At 42.8% G+C, this 21,231-nt stretch overlaps 1 protein-coding gene across 1 annotated transcript in view; it reads right to left on the bottom strand.

Annotated features, from left to right (window-relative positions):
* LOC308123695 (neurexin-2-like) overlaps positions 1 to 19,066 on the bottom strand; it is a 105,863-nt gene extending 86,797 nt beyond the window's left edge. Inside the window, exon 1 of the mRNA XM_080486316.1 lies at positions 18,846 to 19,066. The gene's annotated coding sequence lies outside the window, so the exon portion shown is untranslated. The remainder of the gene's footprint in view (positions 1 to 18,845) is intronic.
* Between the last annotated feature and the right edge of the window lie 2,165 nt (positions 19,067 to 21,231).

Below are 21,231 nucleotides of genomic sequence, written 5' to 3' on the forward strand. Positions count from 1 at the left end.
CTATTTAAAAAGTTGGTTTCATGTTCTTCCGAGTTGCAATCATGAAATATGAGTGCAACAGTTTACACTGGACCAATCGATGTCGGGGAGTGTTGTAGCACAATTAATAGTCTAAATTTAATCCATTATTGATATCTACGCTCAGCCGGCTTCTGCCTCCTATTTGTTAGACGCTGTGTTTTACAACTGGAGAGAGAGAGAGAGAGAGAGAGAGAGAGAGAGAGAGAGAGAGAGAGAGAAAGATGTATAAAGCATCGACTCTATTTTGCCAGGAATAATGTTTTAATTCTGAGTGTAACAGATGAGCTCCGAAGCGGCAGAAGTAGATTTAAGACACCTTTATGCAGCAGGGAAGTTCTCGCTGAACTCGAGGTTGGCTGACGAACCCAGCAGTCAGTGTGGGAGAGGAGAAACAATGGCAGGAGAGCTGCTGAATCCGCTTGCCTGGACGCAGCGGTGCAGCTCAGCGGCGGAGCGAGCAGCGCCGAAGGGCGCCAGCAGAGCGCGGCGCACACTGGTACGCTCACCGTCGACGGCCGCGATCAAGTCCTCCGCGACCTCTCCCACGGTGCATCTTGCACCCGTTCAGTTTCTGGTTCGGGTGTGCCGTTAAAGCGGGGAGGCGGGAGGTGGTGATGCACTGCGGAAAGTGCCACAAGCACTTAATGACATCAAGGAAGGTCAGTGAAGTACCCCGAGCTCCAGGCTCCAGATTTGACTGCAGGCAGCGAGGAGGAGAGGCAGAACCAAGGAAAACAATCGAGCAGCGAGATGATTATTTGAAAAGCACTCCTGGAAAGACAGAAACCCAAAATCTATTCCTGTCTTTGGGGGAGACGTAAACATTTTCTCTGCCAGAGACTTATAGTTTCATTGTTGTAAGTTTTACAACATTAGATTGAGAGTAAAGGCTGAATTGTTGCAAGATTTTGAAGAAAAGCAACCTGCTTTCTTATTTCATATTCAGTTGTTGGTGAAAATCAACTACATATGGAAGCAACCTTAGGTCACCTTATGGGGTCAACTTTTTTTTCGTGAGTCCACATGGGGGTTTAAAGGAGTTCACCATGAACTTTTGAATCGAGATCATTGAATTTTGTAGTTGAAGAAAGAACAATGTAGTAAAGATTGAGGAGATTGTGATGCAAACCCTTTTTAGCCTCCTCTCAAAACCATCTGTCTAAAACGTGAACGTTTCTGTCTTCAGACTCTGTTGTGTGAGATGTGACAGCTGAGTCAGGACTTGAGGACTTACACTGCAAATTATTTTGATAATAGATAGATTTAAAATCTTATTTTTAGTGCTGGATTTTCCAGTATGATCTTAAATCTAGATTTAAAAATCATATTTCAAATCTCTTTTCAAGTAAAATTTACTCGCTGCATGGACAGATAGTTTCACTAGTTTTAATTAATTTTATTCTCAAATCTAAGGGTCATATATTATATTTGGACCTCCCGTTTTTGCAGTGTAGCTCTTGTGTGTTGGGCCATGCATTTGTTCAGCGATTTCTCAATTTGATCATTATAAAGGTTTTTGTACTGGTGGCTGCACTGTATGAGTGTTTTACTCAGAAAGAAACCATAGGTACAAAAAGGATGTGTCTGGGGTAAAACTAATATCTATTCATTCTGTCCATCATTAAGAGTCGATCTTGGGTGGTTGGGAGAAAGCTCATCTTGTCTTATTCTGGATTTTTAACAGGTACAAATCAAACCTCCAGTAGTCTCCGTCGTGACAAAAAAGAGGTCCCGGACCAGATGTTTGGAACCACTGTCTTCACTGACAAATGCACACTGTTCACAGAGAGACCTTAAATAACACGGCCTTTATCTGTTCCCTATAATTCCTGCTTTCGCCTTCAGTTCATCCAAAGCCAGCGGTGCAGTTTAGCGGCCGGTCATTTATCAACGCACGCTGCTCAGCTCCTTGATGTAAAGAAAGTGATGCGGCCCCGCTTCCAGCTTCCACACTTTACCTCGCCGCCATCCATTAAGCTCTACAGCTCATTGCCAGCTTCCCCAGTCACCAGGGGAAGCTGGTAACACCAGCCTCTTTAGTAACTCCGTTTTCCAATTTACACCCTCAAACTATGAAGACACATCCAAGCTGAAACTCGACACAATCTCTCATTAATACTAATGCACACAGAAATCATCAACGGGAGAGCGTCGGTTAATAATTAATAGTGGTGATTTAGAAAGCGCTGACGCCATCATTTTACAAAAAAACAAAACTACCAGCACAGATCTCAAGCCTGCCTCTCTGTTTGGAAAGAGTGAGGCCGAGAGGAGAATGGAGACATTAAAGGAGAAAACAACGCGCTCCCTCATCCCTCGCTGACGTTCGCCCCCGGGCCACACAGGTGTGACTAAGTCTTATAGATCCGGAGCTGACGGCAGAGCGGGGCGAGCCAGCGGAGTAGTGGGTAACTGGAGCAAAGTGCGCGGCTTGCAGATACCGGCATCCTCAGAGAAAACGGCTTGGCAGCAGAGTTAGCCTCGGATCGATAGCGCTCTGAAGAAGTTTGATAGGGCTTCGGAGGGGGGCCGACTTCTCAACGCGGCATCTAGTGTTTTGGAAAAATCCTAAAGAGGTCTGCCAGGTTCCTGTGATCTGCCTCTGTCTGTCTTTGCTCTCACTCTCGTCTCGTTTTCCGTGAAAGTATTTTACTCTGATTCTCTGTCAGCCTGGAAGCTATTCCCTGTGATGATACCGGGCTTTCTTCTTACTGTACGACTCTGCTTCTTTTACATTTCAGCACACAGAAAGCGAGAGTTCACGTGAAAACGAGGAAAATGTTCAGATTTCGAGGTCCTTTTTTTTGTTTTTACACAATTGTAACATTATTTTTAAATGTGTGGCTTATGTGTGTTTGCTTGATACCAATAAAACCTGTTTTCCTCTAAACACAGGGTCGGTTGAAAAAAGTGTGTGTGGGGGGATACTGTGTGCAACTGTGTGTAGTTTAGAAAGCTTCATAAAGGTAAAGGACGGAGGAATGACAGTAGATGTAGAAAGAAAATGAATGTGGGGAGACAAAATCAGTGAATATAATGGAAATGGAATTAAAAAGAAGCAGCTCCCTGTCAGAATCATTTTGTAAAGACGTTACTTACAATCCGTTCCTTGAGTGCAGTTGGTTTAATAAGAGTAGTTAATTTTTATGGCTCTCTCAGGGCACATTTCACCCAATTTCCGACATTTTTATTACTTATTTTTGTACCAACAGAGTATTGATATCCTTAACTTTGTAGGTAGTTACATAAAGGAGTTTAAATCGTGGAATTAGGATTAGAGTACCTGCAATAGCTGCTGTGGCTTTATTTTGATTTAGAAAAGAGTGTTGACACAATACTTTGAAAGTTGTCTATCAATATAAAACAAATAGTATTGAAAAAACAGCAGTGAGAGATACTGTTATGAAGTCAAAGGTTGGCTCAAATGTGATTAGTGAGACCTTAATTAATACAACAACAAATAATTATTCCGTCTTCACATCCTTTATTTGAAAAACTGTTCTGTTTGCTGTACTCTTTCCTCTGTGAAGGTCATTTCTCATTGGCGTGATAGTCTACAATAACCTACAGTGAAAATCTAATAATCTAGATAACCTACAGTCAATTTCTTGTTTGTGTTTCACCTCATAAAACTGGATCGCCACTCTTGACTTGTACAATCTGTTCTGGATGGAAGGCTCACACACCGTAATGTAAAAAGTGAGGCAGCGATTTTTGATGAGTCACTTTTCGTGACACAGATTTGTGCGTCATCGACTCGCGCAAGAAAACATCGGAGCGTCTTTCCCATTTTTCCAAGCAGAAAGAAGCTGACAGACCGCCGTGCTGCGACGCGAGGTGAAAATCCCCGCACCGTTCCCAGAGATCTGCTCTGTCCAAACAGGCGCAAGTGTCTCTGCCGCTCACACCGTCTGTGACACGCGAAGCACACTTCCTGTCTCCCACAATCCACAGCTTTCTGTACACCGTCGGCCAATGTCAAATCAACACAGTTATTCCAGGGACTGGCTTGGGGAAGTGGCAGGCACATGTCACCATACATGCCAGTCCGCCAGCGCGAGGGCCAAATGGTGTGTCACACCAGCTTGGAGGAGATGGAAAGCAACCATGGATCCAGGAAGACTTGGTTTGGAAACGGGAGAGAGACACAAACAAAGCGGGAAGGAGGGACAGGGGGGACGGGGGGTTTGGAGACCTGATAGGTGCTAAACCCTCACAATTAGCACCATTTATGGGTGCAGTTGTTCTGATCCCAAAACAATCAAATATAGAATTTCTTTCATGTCTGGGCCATGTTTGGAGAGGCTGCAGCTTAAGATATCTTCAAGCTTTTTTTTAAAAACACTATTATCAATTCCCAGCAGTGAGCATTGGCTGGAATAATGCTTCAGGCCTTGTAAGGACACGAAGCACAGCTGTGACTCATACATGTTGGGATGTGTGTGTTCAACATTCACTCTGCGCCCGATCCAAACTTTATCTCGGAGGTGTTGCAGCAGCCTCTCCTGCCTGCTGGTTGGTTTTCATTGACATCCACTTCAATATGAGGATCCATCAACTCACAGCTGATGTGCAGCAGGTGCAAATTGTGGGAAGGAAAGTATTTAGGCCGCGGCGTTACGTGCCGTTAGACACTTGTCCCGACAATAAAGAGTCACAGTGCAAACAGTCGCTCGTTTTGATAATTTATTTCTCCGTATAGGAGTTATTTATCTTTTTCATGAATGCATGCAATAAACAGCAAAACTATCATTTGAAGCATGCTTCTATGAGGACTTCTTCCATCATATCAAACCTTAAGGACGACGTATTATTGACTCGTGTGTGTGTGTGTGTGTGTGTGTGTGTGTGTGTGTGTGTGTGTGTGTGTGTGTGTGTGTGTGTGTGTGTGTGTGTGTGTGTGTGTGTGTGTGTGTGTGTGTGTGTGTGTGTGTGTGTGTGTGTGTCAGTGGGACTCAATTTATTTCCGGTTGACTGCAGTATTCTCTTTTTTCTTGATTTTATTTCATTTTAGTTAGTCACTGGAGTGAAGCAGGTTCATATGAAGACGTAGATATGTTTTATGGCCTTTCTCAGCACTGTGGGGGTGTCTGGCATTGGGTCTGCTACAACTGTGCACTGTAGGGACTACTGCATCAAATAATGTTGAAATGTTCCTGTTTTTTTTTTTTTCCTATAGAATATTTCCTATAAAGTGTGACTTTCTAGTGTGTTTGACGACTGACGTGGAGGCACGTATCGTTCTGCAGTCACTGTCGTCAACGAGCAGCGGGTCTGGCTGTGAGCCCCTCCTCTGTCCCGAAGCATTCACAGACCTGCGGTTAGTCTGACAGGACCTCCCTCCCCCCTGCAGCAGTCCCAGCTGCAGTCAGACGAGAGGACACCCTCACCACACTGAGTCCACTCTGAGAATGAACCGCGCATGCGCAAAGCCGCCGCTGGTTTACTGAGCGGCAAGTAAATATAAATGTTTTTTCAGTCACACTAAAACAGATCCAATAAATCACTGCATTTGACTCGCACAGTCCTATTTCAATGACAAAAATAAAAACAAAAACACGAGAATCAGCAACAGAACGTTCTTTGTAGTTCTAAACATATTTAGGGCATTTTTTTATTTCCAATTATGCAAATTAGGTGATGACGTCATTTAGCGACTTCTCGCGACTCTGAGGACAGCCAATATTTACTTTCCTTACTAGTTGGCAACACTGCGACGCAGATCTCCTTCAACCAGGAGAAAACATGGAGAGGAAGAAGGTCTAAAGTGGGAGATGATAAACGACAAAATAATACGATTAGTTAATACATCTTCCACTCACCACGTCCTGAATCCACAGAGTCCGCAGCCTCTCGCCTCACAGCCAGAAAGTAAAAAAAAATAATAATTAAAAAAAAAAGTCTCGGTGAAAATCCCGACAGGAGCCTTTCTGTGTGTCGTCTTCATGTTCTCTCAGTGTGTGCTGGTTTTCCTCCGGTACTCCGGTTTACTCCGGTTGTCAAACCAACCTGCACCGTGACTCCCTGAGCTACACCCCCGGCCTCCATCACCTCCTCCTGAGCTACACCCCCGGCCTCCATCACCTCCCCAGAGCACCACGCTGTGTGGCTGCTGAAGACGGTCCATTTGGTGAAGAAATTTCCTGTCTGAGGACTAATGAGGGACTTTTAATAAATGAACTCTGCCGTCAATCTGTCCCATGTAGTGAATGTCTGCTACAATGAGCCGGCAGCATAGACATATGCTAGTAGATTGTTCACTATATGTGTGAGCCCTTAGTTTTCACACAATATAGTAAACGATCTACTTTACACAATCTAGTAAAGGTCTACTACTGTATGTCTATGTATTAAATCATTCTGTGTTGAATATCCATCCATCCATCCATCCATCTTCTCCTGCTTATCCATTTCCGGGTCGTAGGGGTGGCAGTCTGAGCACCGTCACCCAGATCACATCGCACCAATTAAGAACCTTTCCTGCAGGTGGTGAGCCCACGGGAAGGTGGTGCCCGGTGTGGGACACGAACCCACTACCTTGAGACTGTGAGTCTCACGCTCTACCAACTGAGTAAGAATTTATAAGGAATTGGATTGAAAAACCGAATTGGCAATGGCATTGATATTGATAAAATCGTATCAATTCCCACCCCTACATGAGAGTAAAGCATCACCGTTTCCGGCTTACATACTAACAAACCAGACTGAACTGATTCATAGTTAACCTTAACTACACAAACATATCAGCTGTCACCTCCCAGCTTTGGGATTTGAACTTGTGAACGTCCGTTTCTTTTACTGCCTCGACATCACGGCCCAGCAAACCTCTGAAATGCAAATTGTGTTTGCACAATGGGGGGTGTCTAACAGAAGAACCACTTCACAGGTTTCATACTGATTTTTGTGATGATGTTTTGTGTTTTTTATACTTTTGGGTTAGGGGCAGTAGACTGATCCGTCAGCAGGGATTGGAAAGTCTTTTCGATGATTTTTCACTTGCATTGTGGAGGATGCAAACCAGAAGAAGTAGAGATTCCTACTCCAACTTTTATAATTCAACCGCTTTTTATTCATTTTCATTAGCTGTCTTGATTCTGTTGACCCAATAGTAATAACACTTGAATGTAGAGTCGTGTGTATTACTCATGTATTAATAACTGACTTTTATGTGCACTGTAAAGATGATAGATGTAAGTTTCGTTTCCACCATCGGGGAGTTCACAAGATAAACCAGGGATTTTTCAGGAAAAGAACTATAGTTTTGTTGTCCACTACATCTTCATCTTATTTGAAGCTGAAATTTTTATGCTTTTGGACTTTAGTTTGTACTGTGGGGTGATAAAGAGTAACTATTTCACCGGGCAGAGCAGGCCTGTATGCTTTCTGGGCTTCTTACAGCTTCTAAATGTCGCCTGTGTGCTACTGTTTTTATTTATTATTGGTTTTGTTGTTTATTTTTTTACCAGATTATTACTCATTGTTTTTTTTTGTTTTTTTTGTTCCCAGGGTCTGATATTCTGACTCTTTTTGTAAATGGTGACTCACCGTAAACAATGTCGCGCACTGAAGTGTGCTGTGGAGGCGACACACGATTCATATTCTCACATTGTTGTGACTAACAATCTGCAAAACACTGACTTTTCTGCTGAAGTTTCCTTTTACAAAATGTTTCCACCCTCTGTATTTTCTTTTATTATATGCTGTAAGTGGCTTTAAAGCTATTATGTTTAATCCTAACTCACTAGTTACTCTAGTAAAACAAATGACTGCAGGTGGAAATGTGCAATTACTTTTTATCTAGCAGAGGAGAACATTAAAATCACAGTGCATTATTACTGCCTTATATTTGTGATGGAGTTTATCAAACCGGGCCAAGGCATTCCTTTGAAACAGCTTCATTATTTGTAATGTTTAAAATACAGCCCGCAGTGAATTAGACTCTTATATTAGGTGGCGAATAAGTAGGATGCATTTTAAATAGCGCTCTGGCTCATAATCAAAACGCACCAGAGCAGAAACGCACACGAGAGCAGCTCTCCAGCCAGATACAAAGGCCCATAGTCCAAAAGAAAAGGCTGCACTGCATCAGAACAGTCACTCAGCGGGTCTCACTGAAGCCGCCTGGATGGATGGCTGCACTGAAACAGCTGGACTGAGATGGAGGGAGGGATGAATGGTCTCTGACTCTGCTCTCCCTCTTTTTGACTCCCTCCTCCCTCTCTTTACCCCTCGCCGTCGCTCTGATGCCGTCGGCCTTCACGTCTCTGCTTCGCCCCTTTCGGCAGCAGAGGTGACAGATTGGGCAAACAAGAAAAAAACCTAATATAAAGTGAAAGATAGGGATGCACCAATACCCCTTTTAAAGGACGAGTACAAGTACAAACGTTTCGCTACTATCCGAGTCCCGATATTAGTACTTATTAAATGCCATGAAGCCTATTTCATACTTCACATTCAAATAATGTACGACGTCACACTGTACTCACTGTGTTGTATCGAGGAGCTTTTTCCGAGTACGAGTACTCCGGAAAGCATTAACCCCGATACTGGTATGAGTGCATTTCTGCTAAAAACATTAACTAAAAGGCAAAACGTTTGGGAAATGAAGACTTGAGGCGTTCTGATTTCCACTTTGAAAGACAGAAAAGATGTGAAAGAAATACATCAAGCACTAAAATACAAAACAAATCTTGACTATAAAAACGGAGTAAAGCAGAATATAATTGAACTCCAGCGCCTGTTTCGTCCCCTTGTTTCTTCTTTCAATCACAAAACGGTGTCAGCAGTCATCACTCGGCAGTGCCTGTCTATTCCCGGCTCATTACAACTGAGAGAATAGCACCGGGTAATTGTTTGACCCCCGTCTGCTCTACCTGCGTTCCTGGCTGACGAGAGCGCTCCATGCGAGAACTGTGTGGGATGAACGGTGGCCGCTCCCCTCGTTCTGCACCCCGCGGCCCCACACAAACCTAGGGCCATCGTATCGGTGATCAGAGAGGGCCTGATAATGGCGCACCGGCATCACAAAAAAAAAAACAAAAGCAAGCACTAACGTTAAGCAGTGGAACCAGCAGCATCACCACTCTAAAAGGAGTCATTGTGCCCTGCTGGGAACTCTCTCTCCATCTGCAGTGAAGTGGCCATTGTGGTTTGCAGAATAGTCAACCCTCTCCATCGCCCTGTGTGAGTGTGGCCCTCTGGTTGTAGACAGTATCTCAATATCATGACCCCTATCAGCTCACCGAGCGCCCCGCCCGCCGCCCTCTTCATTCAATCTCACAAGTAGGGAACAATCCAGACCTCATTTCAGGCTGTGAAAAGAACGAAAGGGAACGTTCCGAGGGTAAAAATAGCCACGCTTCAGAATAGAGCTGCAGGTGAGGTTGTAAAGCTTGGGAATTTTTAACTTGAGCAGCTCACCTTCGGATATCTGGTATTGATTTGACGGTAGGGGCGGTTGTCTGAAAATGTATTCATTCCTGCAGGACGTACAAAAGCCTCATGGATTTGCGTGAGAGGCATAAAACTGTGCCAGAGTGCGGCAATTCTCTTAAGAGTACTTGGTGTAGAGCAGTGCTTACAGTTTTTCAAGTCGCTCCGGTGAGATTCGCTGGAGAAGGTGGGAGGAGGGGTTCAAAACATAAACAGAGATGCTACAGCGATCGCTCGGAACATGTCTGAGGAGGCTCAACCCCGGTACACATCAGGAAGAAGAATACTGTCATTGAACAATATACACACACTTTGTTACTGTCCTTGAGTGGAAGTTTCAAGTATTTGTCTTTTATCTCACAGCAATTGAATCAAGCAAACCATCTGGGTCATTTCTCTTTCAGGTGGCTTCATCAATCACAAATTCTTCCAGTAATCTGCAAATTTACAAGCTATCGTTTCAAGTTCCTGGACCATTTTCAGGATGTACATTCTAAAATAGTCAGAAATATGTTTATGCAAATTGTCATTCGTCCAGATAGGAGGTCAAAGCATTTCAATCTGGTCCTGAAACCACGTGGACAAGGACTGAAACGTTTCCCAGTTGAACTGATTCAATTACTAAGATTCTAATTTACAGGATATGTCTGTACTTTTTATTTGTACACAGATAGCTGCACTTTTAACACCTCAGACTATAAAACTGTCTCCTTATTCTTTTGTTTACCCACTGCAGAGGTGCTTTTGCACCTTATATTCGAATAAAGTTGCATTTTGGACCAAGTGTGGTTACACAACACAACACAACTGGAGCGAAACTCAGATTTAATGCTGTGTTGATATTGTGTCAAAATATTTAGCTCAATGCATAAAAAGCCAAACTAAATTGTGCAGAATCTATTAAAAAGCATTATGATATTTATAAAACGGGACCCGATTGAGCAGAAGTGATGGAAATGTGTCATTTCCGGTTGGTGTGGAGTTTAACCAAAGCAGGAAAACTAATACTTCTCTTTGTATGAAATTTGCAGGATATTTTGCTCCGCATAAAACACCCTCAAACCAGGTGTGAAAGTGTGGCGGCTTTCATATCAGCGTTATAATGACTGCTCTTTATGTTTTCATTCCGTCTGCTCTGGAGCTTTCGCCTTGTCCAGGTGGGCCACAGCTTCATTTGAATGAGTTCCTACTCCAACACACCTCGGTCAAATTATTGAGGCTGAGCTTGAAGCTTGATGATGAGCCACTCATGACAATAGCGTGTGTGAAAGTAGAAACACCAGGCAGGACTTTGAACCTTTAAATCAGGACCTTCTACTGGAAAGGAACAAAAGAGGCTTAATACGCGCTGACGAGCAGTGGATGGACTGAATTCTCCCAGTGGAGAAATGAACAAATGGCTCCTCGTTCATTAACTTGCGTGTCGTCGCATGAGGCTCAGATTGAGTGATCGATGGCGACGTCCAGCGTTTGCCTCCGAATGTAAAAGTTATTGTGTAGTTGGATGTGCGAGCCTTACGCAAACAAATTGCACGATTATGCAAAACTGGAAATAGTGCGGATGAGTGATATCCCACTGCACGAGGATTAGTTACTAACACCCACTCTTCAATTATGAGCATAAAACTCCTATCAGGGTTTTTTTTTTTGTGTGTGTGTCCCATATCCCTGTTACGTAACATGCTCCACTTTAAAATTGCATCCCTTCACGGCCAACCAGCTCGCACACGCTACTACAGAATGGGGTGGGTGGAGGAGAGAAAGAGTTAAAAACGAGGTTTGATTTTGCTATGCGAAAGGCCGGCGCTGTTATGTACGGAGTCCGAGAGGTGGAAGAACTGTCGTCAAGTCGCAGGTGATAAATCACGAGCGGCGGTGGGAGTACGTCAGCGGGTTTTGTCCGGAACGTGTCCTTCCAAACAGAGGGGGGGGAGGTAGGTGTGATATTTTTAAACCTGAGACGCAGCGGCTGCCTTTGCTCAGGAGTAATTTAGGTTAACCACCTTGCTGGCAGGTGCTAAAGAGACGCAGCGGCAACGTGAATCAGTCCAGAAGGAGTCCGAGAAAAAGGGAGGCCTCTCTGGCCTTTGATAGATGATCCCTGAGTGGGGGTTCTGAAGAACATGAGAAAGACCTACAAATGGTTTATTTATTATTGATTGTTTTCATTTCTCTTAAACAAATTCTACCTAAACTATAGCACCAAGGTTCTTTCTCCAGCATGTTCAAATCTGGCGATATGCAAATCAAGCTCTTACTGGCAGCTACAAAGAGCGTCTTCATTAATTCATTTGCAGAGCCTGCTTTTCAGAGGGTTACTCACATAGGAAGAAAAGGCCAGGATTACAATACTTTCAAGATGTTGAAGGGATAAATGAGTTAAAAAAAAAAAAGGATTTAAATTCTGCTGAATTAATTAATTAATCGATGTTTGAGGTGAAGAAAGTGGTAAATGATTCTCAGCCCCCCCCCCCCCCCCCCCCCCCCCAAAAAAAATAAAACAAAGGAGTGTGCTCAACAGCAAAGCTTTTTTGAAATCAACCAGAGGAGTTCCATGACTAGTTTGCTCCCGCCGTATAGCGAGAGATGCATTGACTTTAAAGTAGTTTGTAATGAATGTACTGCCAGAGCCACTTATGTTAGTCCCAGTCTGGTCACAGATATCCTCCCTGGCCACACAGCAGGGGAAGGGTGTAACGTGATCCAATCAATAGGCCTTGTTCTATCCTCTCTTTTTCCTTTGTGAGCCATTTTTTTCTTCTCTTGCAACTCCATTCATGGAAACACATGAGAGGCTTGTCTTACCTCTTTAAAAAAAAAAGGAAGCTATGAATGTCCCGTCTAATCATGGGCTACAAGGCTAAAAACAAAGGTTGCATGTCCTCCGGCTATTCTTACTTCTTTCAATGATAATGGTTCAGTTGGTAGAGTGGGTTCCAGTTTCGATCCAAAGGTTCTAAACTGGAAAAGTTTCTCCCAGTGTGTGAATCCATCCCATCCAGAGTCGCATCCAACTATTTTGTAAAGGCAAGAATTACTCTGGACAAGTCCACAGTTCATCGTGTGAAAAAAAAATTAATTGTGGGTCGGACCAGAGCATGGTGTGAACAGAACACACAAACCCTGCACAGGAAGGCTTACAACCAGAACCAAACCAACCAGAGCGCCATCCACTACACCACTGTGCAACATGCAGCCAGGGTACACTCAAGAAAATGTCTTAGAAATTGTTCTTCCCTGAAAGAGCCCTGGACTTACCATTGTCATGCTGAATGAGCCACATTGAGACTGTTTGAATGGTAAAACATGAATAAAAGGAATTGGCCATTAATTTCTTCCCTAAACTCCAGTTTTTTGGTATTCCTTCCCATTCGAAAATAATGCATAACTATTAATGAAAGTCAGTTAATACATGACAAAAGAGTGTATTTTGCTTCAAAGTGAAATAGTCACTTTTATGTGTCGGACTCAAACATGTCGTAAAGAATTGGGATAATGATAAATACAGTTGCATAAGTAGATCATGTTATTGCCTTTGTGCATTAGATGATGTCATGGACCATTCTTCATGAATGAACTGTGCATCTTTTGTGAATTAATCACACCTTGTTTTGCGTTCATATTTAAAATTCGATCATTTTGAATTTTTACGAGCCTGAATGCACATCAGCTGGAAACACGATTTACCCAGTTCCGTTAGTCTTGTGCGAGATATCCGTTTTTGGTGTTCGTATCGCAATAACGATACAATTCCACGTATTGTGCCGCCCTCAATGCCTGTACTCAACAGTGTATAGGAAGTAAAAACAAGATTGTCAAATCTTTTTAAGGAATCATTGATAAAGCCATGTCTTTTTGAGAAACAATATTTATGTCTTGAAATATTCACCAGCCGGCGCGTAGGGTTCAAATTGTATTTGTCCATTTGAATGAGGGATGTAAAGGGTTAACCGCTCTTCTTGCCTACTCTTGGGACGGCGTGTGATGGACGAATGGACAGGAAGATGGATGAGGACCGCGCGGCAGAGGAGTGAGTTAATGAGGCAGATTGCTCTCTTCGCCAACGTGCGAGGGATTACAGGGAGATTACCTATTCTGATTCTTTTCTCTTCCAATTTCACTCTCCCGCCGTCTCTTCAGTAGTAAAGTGGAGGGGGTGGGAAAGGCGTAGTGGGGGTGGGGTGGGCGTGGATTGGGATGGAGGTACTTACTTAAGGGTGGGAAAAAAAAAAGTGACAGCTGCTCCAAACGTTGACCTGAGACTGGTCGGGACTCTTGACTAGTGTTGTCACGATACCAACATTTTGGTATTGATACCGATACCACCATGTAGTTCGATACTTTTCGATCTACTTTCCCAAATAAAATAAAAAACACAACAAATGTCATTAGATACAGCCTGTCTTAAGTAGGACCAATGTCTTTAAATGGTAGGTTACTATGCAGTAATCTTTATAACATTAAATGGCTAAAATAAAATATTTTCATACTATATTCTTTGATATCATTTATTATATTATATTTATAATACTAATATTTATAATAGCATAATGTTTTCCCAGAGCTATTTTTTCATGGGTATATAAGTTATTTCCTGTCGTTCTTTGAACTCCTTATGCAGGACTGGGTGTTTGTCCTTCAGGTGTTTAGCCAGGTTAATAGTGTTTCCAGCCTTGGCCAGACATGTTTTCAAACACTGTTTGCACAGTGGTGCTTCTGTGTTGATAGAGACACCGTGCTCATTTCTTTTGAAGCCAAAGTACTTCCATATCGCACTTGGCGCCCCTGTTTTTTCTACAAGTTACGGCCTTGTGGCTGTATCAGCACTCTCTCTCTCTCTCTCTCTCTCTCTCTCTCTCTCTTACTCTCTCTTTCTCTCTCTCTCTCTCTCTCTCTCTCTCAGTGATGCACTCTATTTCTTTTTACGGAGTTTCCACTGGTCGTTTGAGTCAGTTACAATCGCCATGTCATTTGCGCATGTGGATCCAGTATTCTTTACAAAGTACAAGCTCGGTTGGGAGAAGATTGTTTTGAAAATACGTTGTTTTGACTTTTATTTTGAAGTTGTGTAGGTCGAGTATGAAGCGCTTATTCCGTTGCGGTTCTCGGGTCGGAGCGCGGTGCTGTAAAGTGTAGCTGAAAGTCCTACTTTACCCAGTGGGTGGACATGCCTTCACATTTCCACTTGCAATGTATGAGGCGTGTGGAACAAAGATATTACCATTATCACACATACGTCTTTAGATTTTGATTGAGCAAAGTTAGATTGTGATTTTTGGGAGAGGTTTAGCTTCTAAACATTCTGCTGATCTTGCTTCTGTATTAAAACATGAATAAGGTGATGGTTTGGTTTTAGTCAGTCTGTGTCAACTTATGTGTTTGTTCCACAGACTCAATTCTTATTGAGTTTTGCTTAAAATATGTTCTGACGGTTGTTTATTGTATATACCTCATTAAAGTAAAACCGCTGTTGATTTCCATGCTTACTACTTTTGTTATATATTAAACTCTCTGACACGGGTCAATATGCTGTGTTTAAAATGTTGCAATTTAAAAGTATAATTTGTTTTCTACTTAATGTAATGACGTGAAAGTGACAGTGGTAATAAATGTAAAAACTGAAATAAAGTAAAGGTGCACCCAGAAACTACTTAAGTACTGTAAGGAAGGATATGAGACAGAATATTTTAGCAGCTCCCTCATCAAACGCTCCCCCAGACACAAACTCCTACAACCTTGTCTCTACAGAGCACACCTACCTAAAACACTCTCTCACAATAAGCAACAGTGTTTTTTTAACAAGCCAGTCTATGATAGACAAATGGCTCTGTGATTGTGTGCCGACTCCGAACGGTGGCATTTGAGTTGAAAAGCCAGAGATTTGCATTGGCGGAAAGTTGCGCGCAACCTCGTGTCAGAGAGACGAGCGCGAAAACAAAGGGAAGCGCGAGACCTCGGATCCACTTTTTTTTTTTTTTTTTTTTTTTGCCTTCGCTGAATAACAAACAGTAAAAAAAGGTCTGGAGAAATTATTCAAATTGCACAGGAATTTGCAATTATTATAAGTCATCTCAACCCACAAAGGCAACGTTAAGCACCCTTCATGAAGTGCACTGAAAGCTCGGAGAACAAAAGTGGAACTATATATGGAGCCATTTCCTGCCAGAGGTGTCTGCACTCTGTGTATTGTTATAAAAGGGAGTAGGAGCGATTCAGGTATTTCTAAAGCTAAAGTCATTAAAGTAAGCCGAGGGCGGGTTCGTTTATGGGAGCTTTATTTCCCCCCTTCCTTTTTTTGCCAGTTTAGATTTAAAAATGAAAAATTATGTTGAGAAAATAAAAATGCAGCAATTAAAAAAAAAAAAAACACATATATTTGACCCTGTGGTCAAGTGTTGCTGAAGTTCTTTTGAAAACACTTTTAAACTGAAGCACTCAAAGTAATTAAACCAATTAAGTCATGTGAACTACAATTGTGATTTAAAAACTGCAAGAATATGAAGTTAGTGCACTTAAATACCAGAAAACTCGACACCACACTACTATTCCCTGTGTCCTTCGGGGATTGATTGACTGAGGATTTGACTGATTGGTTTTGGTAAATACTTGGAGGATGTGCTAGTCACGTAGGTCAAATCTTCACCTCCTTTTTTCACGCATGCATAAACACAGTTTGTGGGATCAAGTGTCAAGCGTCTGTCATTCCTGAAATAACCAATGTAAGCTTACATCTGTGAACTTCTGTTTTGAGTTCATTGAGCTCAATATTTTTGATGATCTCCTTCAACTTAAAATTTGAATGACCCAATCTAAAAACAGCAGAGATGGACTAGATGCATTTGGTTATGCATTTTATATATATATATACATATTATTTTTTTTTTTAATTTAAGAATACCAATCTGAACAACATCCAGTGTGTGCAGTGTGGATGTGAGGATCCACCATGTGAGGATCTATGGTTAAAATACTGTCTGACTTTCTCATTAGTGGGATAGCTATGATATTCATGATCATTTACGGTCAGTCGGCTCCGTTTTAGAATTGGGCAAAGAATTGTAGCAACTTATCATCAAAACAGTGCAAAAAATGTTGCTCTGAACATAATGATGAGTAAAAATAGCTTCACATCAACTGTAAATAGGTAGAAACAGGGGGAGAGACATTCATGTTACACTATATAACGATGAATTATGTTGACTAGCTTCTTCATTTCATTTCATTACATTTCACTTATTAATCTATTTGAATTGGAGAGTGCACATTGATGAACGAACACACGGTGCTGTAAATATGCCAGGTTTCCATCTGCAGTCTCACGGGGTAAAACCATACCACCAAACACAAACATATATAGTTACTATAATACATGTAAAACGTACCACACACTAAAAAACACATTAAAATACATATATGACATTACCAAATAGACAATACAGCATTTAAAAAAAGCATTACTACATCTATCCCTAAAGTGCTAAAGTCACTGCCTTATCACATCTTAACTGAAGAAGCACCATTGAGATTCATCCTCTTCTGCTTTTAGACACATCGGACCTGAGTTATGTCCTTTAGGTTGATCTCAGCTTCTTTTTCATAAATAATAGACGGCGTGTGTTTGAATGAGCAACACCACCTTCTTCGGTGTGATTCAGCCAGAAAACCACACACACACACACACACACACACACACACACACACACACACACACACACACACACACACACACACACACACACACACACACACAAGCACTCACGCACACGCACTCACGCACACACACACACCTGAATGGAATCAGGTCAGTCAGTCAGTCAGGGCCTGGTTGACTCCCCCTATTCATCAAACTTTGATTAGTTTGATGAATGGGAACATCCTCCATGTGTAGAATATTTCACAAGGTCATAAATATTGAGTACATCTTGTCTTATACACTAATGCCACACACACACACTGCGACATGAGGAAACAGGAGACTTGGGTTGGAACGACTGATCAGCGCGCGCCCCACGCGTGCACACACACACACACACACACACACACACACACACACACACACACACACACACACACACACACACACACACACACACACACACACACACACACTCAGGTATATATTTTGTATGGTGGGGGGCTTCAGTGAAAGTGATTCGTTATAAGAACACACTCCATCCTCTCTCCTCTCTCCACGCGCCCTGATGGCTCCGATTAAACCGTTGCGCTGGGCATATCAACTAAAACCGACCTTATTATAAAACCGGTTTTCCTATTTGTAGGACTTGTTTAAATATGTTTCATATGGGGGGGGGGATTTTGTGGAGAGACGCCGTTACGCGCCCCAGTGGGCGTTTGGCGACACGGTGGCGCAGGAGTCGTAAGCAGTCGCAGTGTGAAAAACAAAAGGAAAAAAAAACCCCAAAAAACAACAACTCCCAAGACTTTAATCCCTTAATATCTACGCACTTTTTCTTTATCCAAGAGTACATTTCCTAACAAATAACCATCTGCTTAAGGAGACTCTGAAATGGCCCTTAAGGCGCATCGGCGAGCGCAAAATCTAATGCAGATGTTCAGTAAAGAAACTATAGCCACCGGTGGTGTTATCTCTTGTCCTTTAAAGGTTTTAAAAGAGGAATATGCTCTATGAAATAATGACAGATCCAGTTAGAAGAATCGGTTCCCTTGCGAGAAAATTCAAACAAATCTCTTCGTCGGAGTGAAGGTGAAGTGTTGAAGAAAGCAGGCGACATTCATTATTAACAGATCACACAGCGCGTCTCTCTTCTCTCTTTAATCCAAGCATTCATCCTGAAACCATACCACGGGGCTTCACGAGTGTCGGAACCTGTGAGAATAAACCTTCTCCGAGTCGTCTGGACGTTGCGTAAACATCTCCAGCCTCAGCGGAACACACAAACTGACTTTCCTGTCCGCCTTGCGCACGCTTTATTTCTCCCTACATCACATTCTGGATTCCCACACACTTTGCTGTCACGCGTGGCTTTCCAAACATACATGTACATCTCTTTCTTTCCTTTTTCCGACCATACAATTCAGCATGTCAGACGCAGAAAAAAAACAAAACAACGAGACATCAAATCCACTCGCCCCTACAAAAAAATAATAAAATTAAAGATCCCAAAATTGACCCATTACGCATCATCTGCTCCCCCTCCTCTACAGAACAAAGCATGCACTGTTGGGCTATTTAACTGTATCCTTTCTAACATTTTGTTTTTCTGCATCCGAAATCACCTGTCACCATTTGGAGAGCCTTTTTAAAGAGGCATAAATCCTTACAGCTGAGGGAAGCGCGCGCGCGCACACACACACACACACATAGGAGCGTTCGGTCACTACAGCAAAAAAGAAGAGAAAAAAGTCCTTACTTGTATTTTGCGGCAATCCTTTCGGTATAATCCTCCAGACTTGAGGAGGTTTGTAAATATCCCTGTGTGAAGCGTGGATGTAGTTCCGCGCTTCTTCTTTTTTTTTTTTTATCCAAAGCGGACTCGAACGCAGGTTTTCTATCCCCCCACCTCTCTCTCCTTCAAGACAGATGTGAACGGTCCTGGCCGTGTAGCTCCACCTGCATCCCCCACTGTCAAGCGCACAGTAAACCAGGAAATGCTACTTCAGAATTGTCCTTTCATATTAAAACTCCAACAGCCGGCGCGCAAAGGACGGTCGTTTTATTGTGAAGAGAGCGCTACGCGCTTTGACGGTGGATGCTGTCGCGCTCTTTGACGGCCCTCCACCTGCATCCAGAGGATGAGGAGACGCGGCGGCGGCAGCAGCATCAGCAGCAGCAGCAACAGGAAGACGAGAAGCCGCCCACAGAGGCACGCCCCGCTCCGGCTGCAGGAGGATACTTCACTCTGCAGGAGGAAGACCGGAGCAAACTGAAAAAACGCATACAACAAGTCCACACCACTCCACAAACTGCTTTCTAGGATTGATTTTTCGTTCATTTCTCGCCCAGCATTGACTTGGAATTTCCCCTTTTTGTGGAAAAAACCCCCCAAACAAACCATTTCTGGTTCATTTCTTGCAGAAAATAACATCTTGAGTAATTTAGAAGATTTAGCAGAGCTTTGATTGAAATTTCCATCCATCCATCTTCTATTCAGTTTAATCCTGTGCAAGGTTGCGACACGTTGGAGCCGGTCCCAGTTTACGAGGGTCGCCAGTCCATCACAGGACAAACAGAAAGACAGACAATCACACACATTCACACCTCGGGTGATTTCGGGCCACCAATTAACCTCCCATGCATGTTTTTGGACTGTGGGAGGAAACTGGAGGAAACCCACACGCACACACAGAGCGAGCGAACCACTGCTCCACCGTGCAGCGATTGGCAGTCTGTGCTCAAGAAGAGGGGCCAAGGGTCCATCACACTGGCAAACTAAATGAATCATGCTATAATTACTTTTTTTTTCTTTCTTTTTTTTGGTGCAGCCACAGTATGGCATTCCAGGGAGCTGATCGGAGTCAAGGGTCATATGCCGAGGGAACCCGTTGGCTGTGGGTTTCAAACCTGTGAACTCCTGATCCCAAGTGTGCGTCTCTATCCTCTGAACGATCCCTGCTCTGATAAAACAAAGCTTCCTAAATTTCACAATGCATACTCATCAACACAAGTTTTTATCCATCCGTGTCAATGACGTGTTTGATCTGGTCGTCTCAACATAAAGTTTTTAAAAACTAAACAAACACTAGGGATACACCAAACCCATTTTTTTTTTTATAGAATGAGTTTAGCTACTTACTGATACTGAGTACTGATACAAGTACTGATTAAATGCCATAAAGTATAATTCATACTCTATAAGAAAACAATATTCGAAGGCGATGCATTGCCAGGAACCACCTCAACACAGCCTCTGTGTCAACGCTGCACACACCTCCGACAGGCTCACAGCCCACAGTACATTACTTAGATAGACGCTACAAACTGCATTATCCGTGCTGCAGACTGGAGACCGAGCTCGCTGTCGGTTGCTACGCACTCCAGCTCATTGTCAGTGAGTCAGTTAGGCTTTATTCATGTTGTAGCATCGCTGGTGTTTGAGCCCTGAAACTGTGCATGTGGCATGTAGCACGGTTGTATCAGAGAGTATGAGTACTCCGGACCGGATACTGGTATTGCAGATATATATTGCAGACCTGAGAGTAGAGGTGGGAAGTAACATTTTATTTAACAAGTCTTTAGTGTCTTTGAAGTTTTTTGCTTACCTTTCTTAAGCTCACTCAATCGTTCCATCCCACGGGAGACATGAAGACGAAATAATACTTCATCCCCAAACCCTGTTCAGACATTTGATTGTGATTCACCTACTAAATCATTATTTATTCAAGCCTTTACAGCTGGTCAATTATGTTTTCTGACTGAGAGATCATGTTATCCCATTAAAACGTTATTAATATGCAGGTTTATAAGAATACAGTTCTGTTCAATCGGTGGATCAATCCCACAATGCTTTGCACTTTGAGATGTGAGGCTGTTTGTGACATTACCACATTGACCAGCTTCACCAGAGTAAAATGGCCATTGTTAGAAATAACATGTACCACATTATGAATATATAAGAGGTGGAAATTCAAAGGAGAACAATCGGTTATTGCACTTTTCATTTCAGCTGGAATGAGCTGTTTAGTCTGATTACAGCCCTGCGGTAGAAGCTGTTTCTGAGTCTGTTTGTCCTGGCCTTTCAGGTCCTCTACCGTCTGCCTGAGGCGAGCAGTTGGAGCATGAATCCAGAATGACGATGT

Source organism: Lipophrys pholis (assembly GCF_963383615.2).
Source record: "Lipophrys pholis genome assembly, chromosome: 18".
Classification (NCBI taxonomy): domain Eukaryota; kingdom Metazoa; phylum Chordata; class Actinopteri; order Blenniiformes; family Blenniidae; genus Lipophrys; species Lipophrys pholis.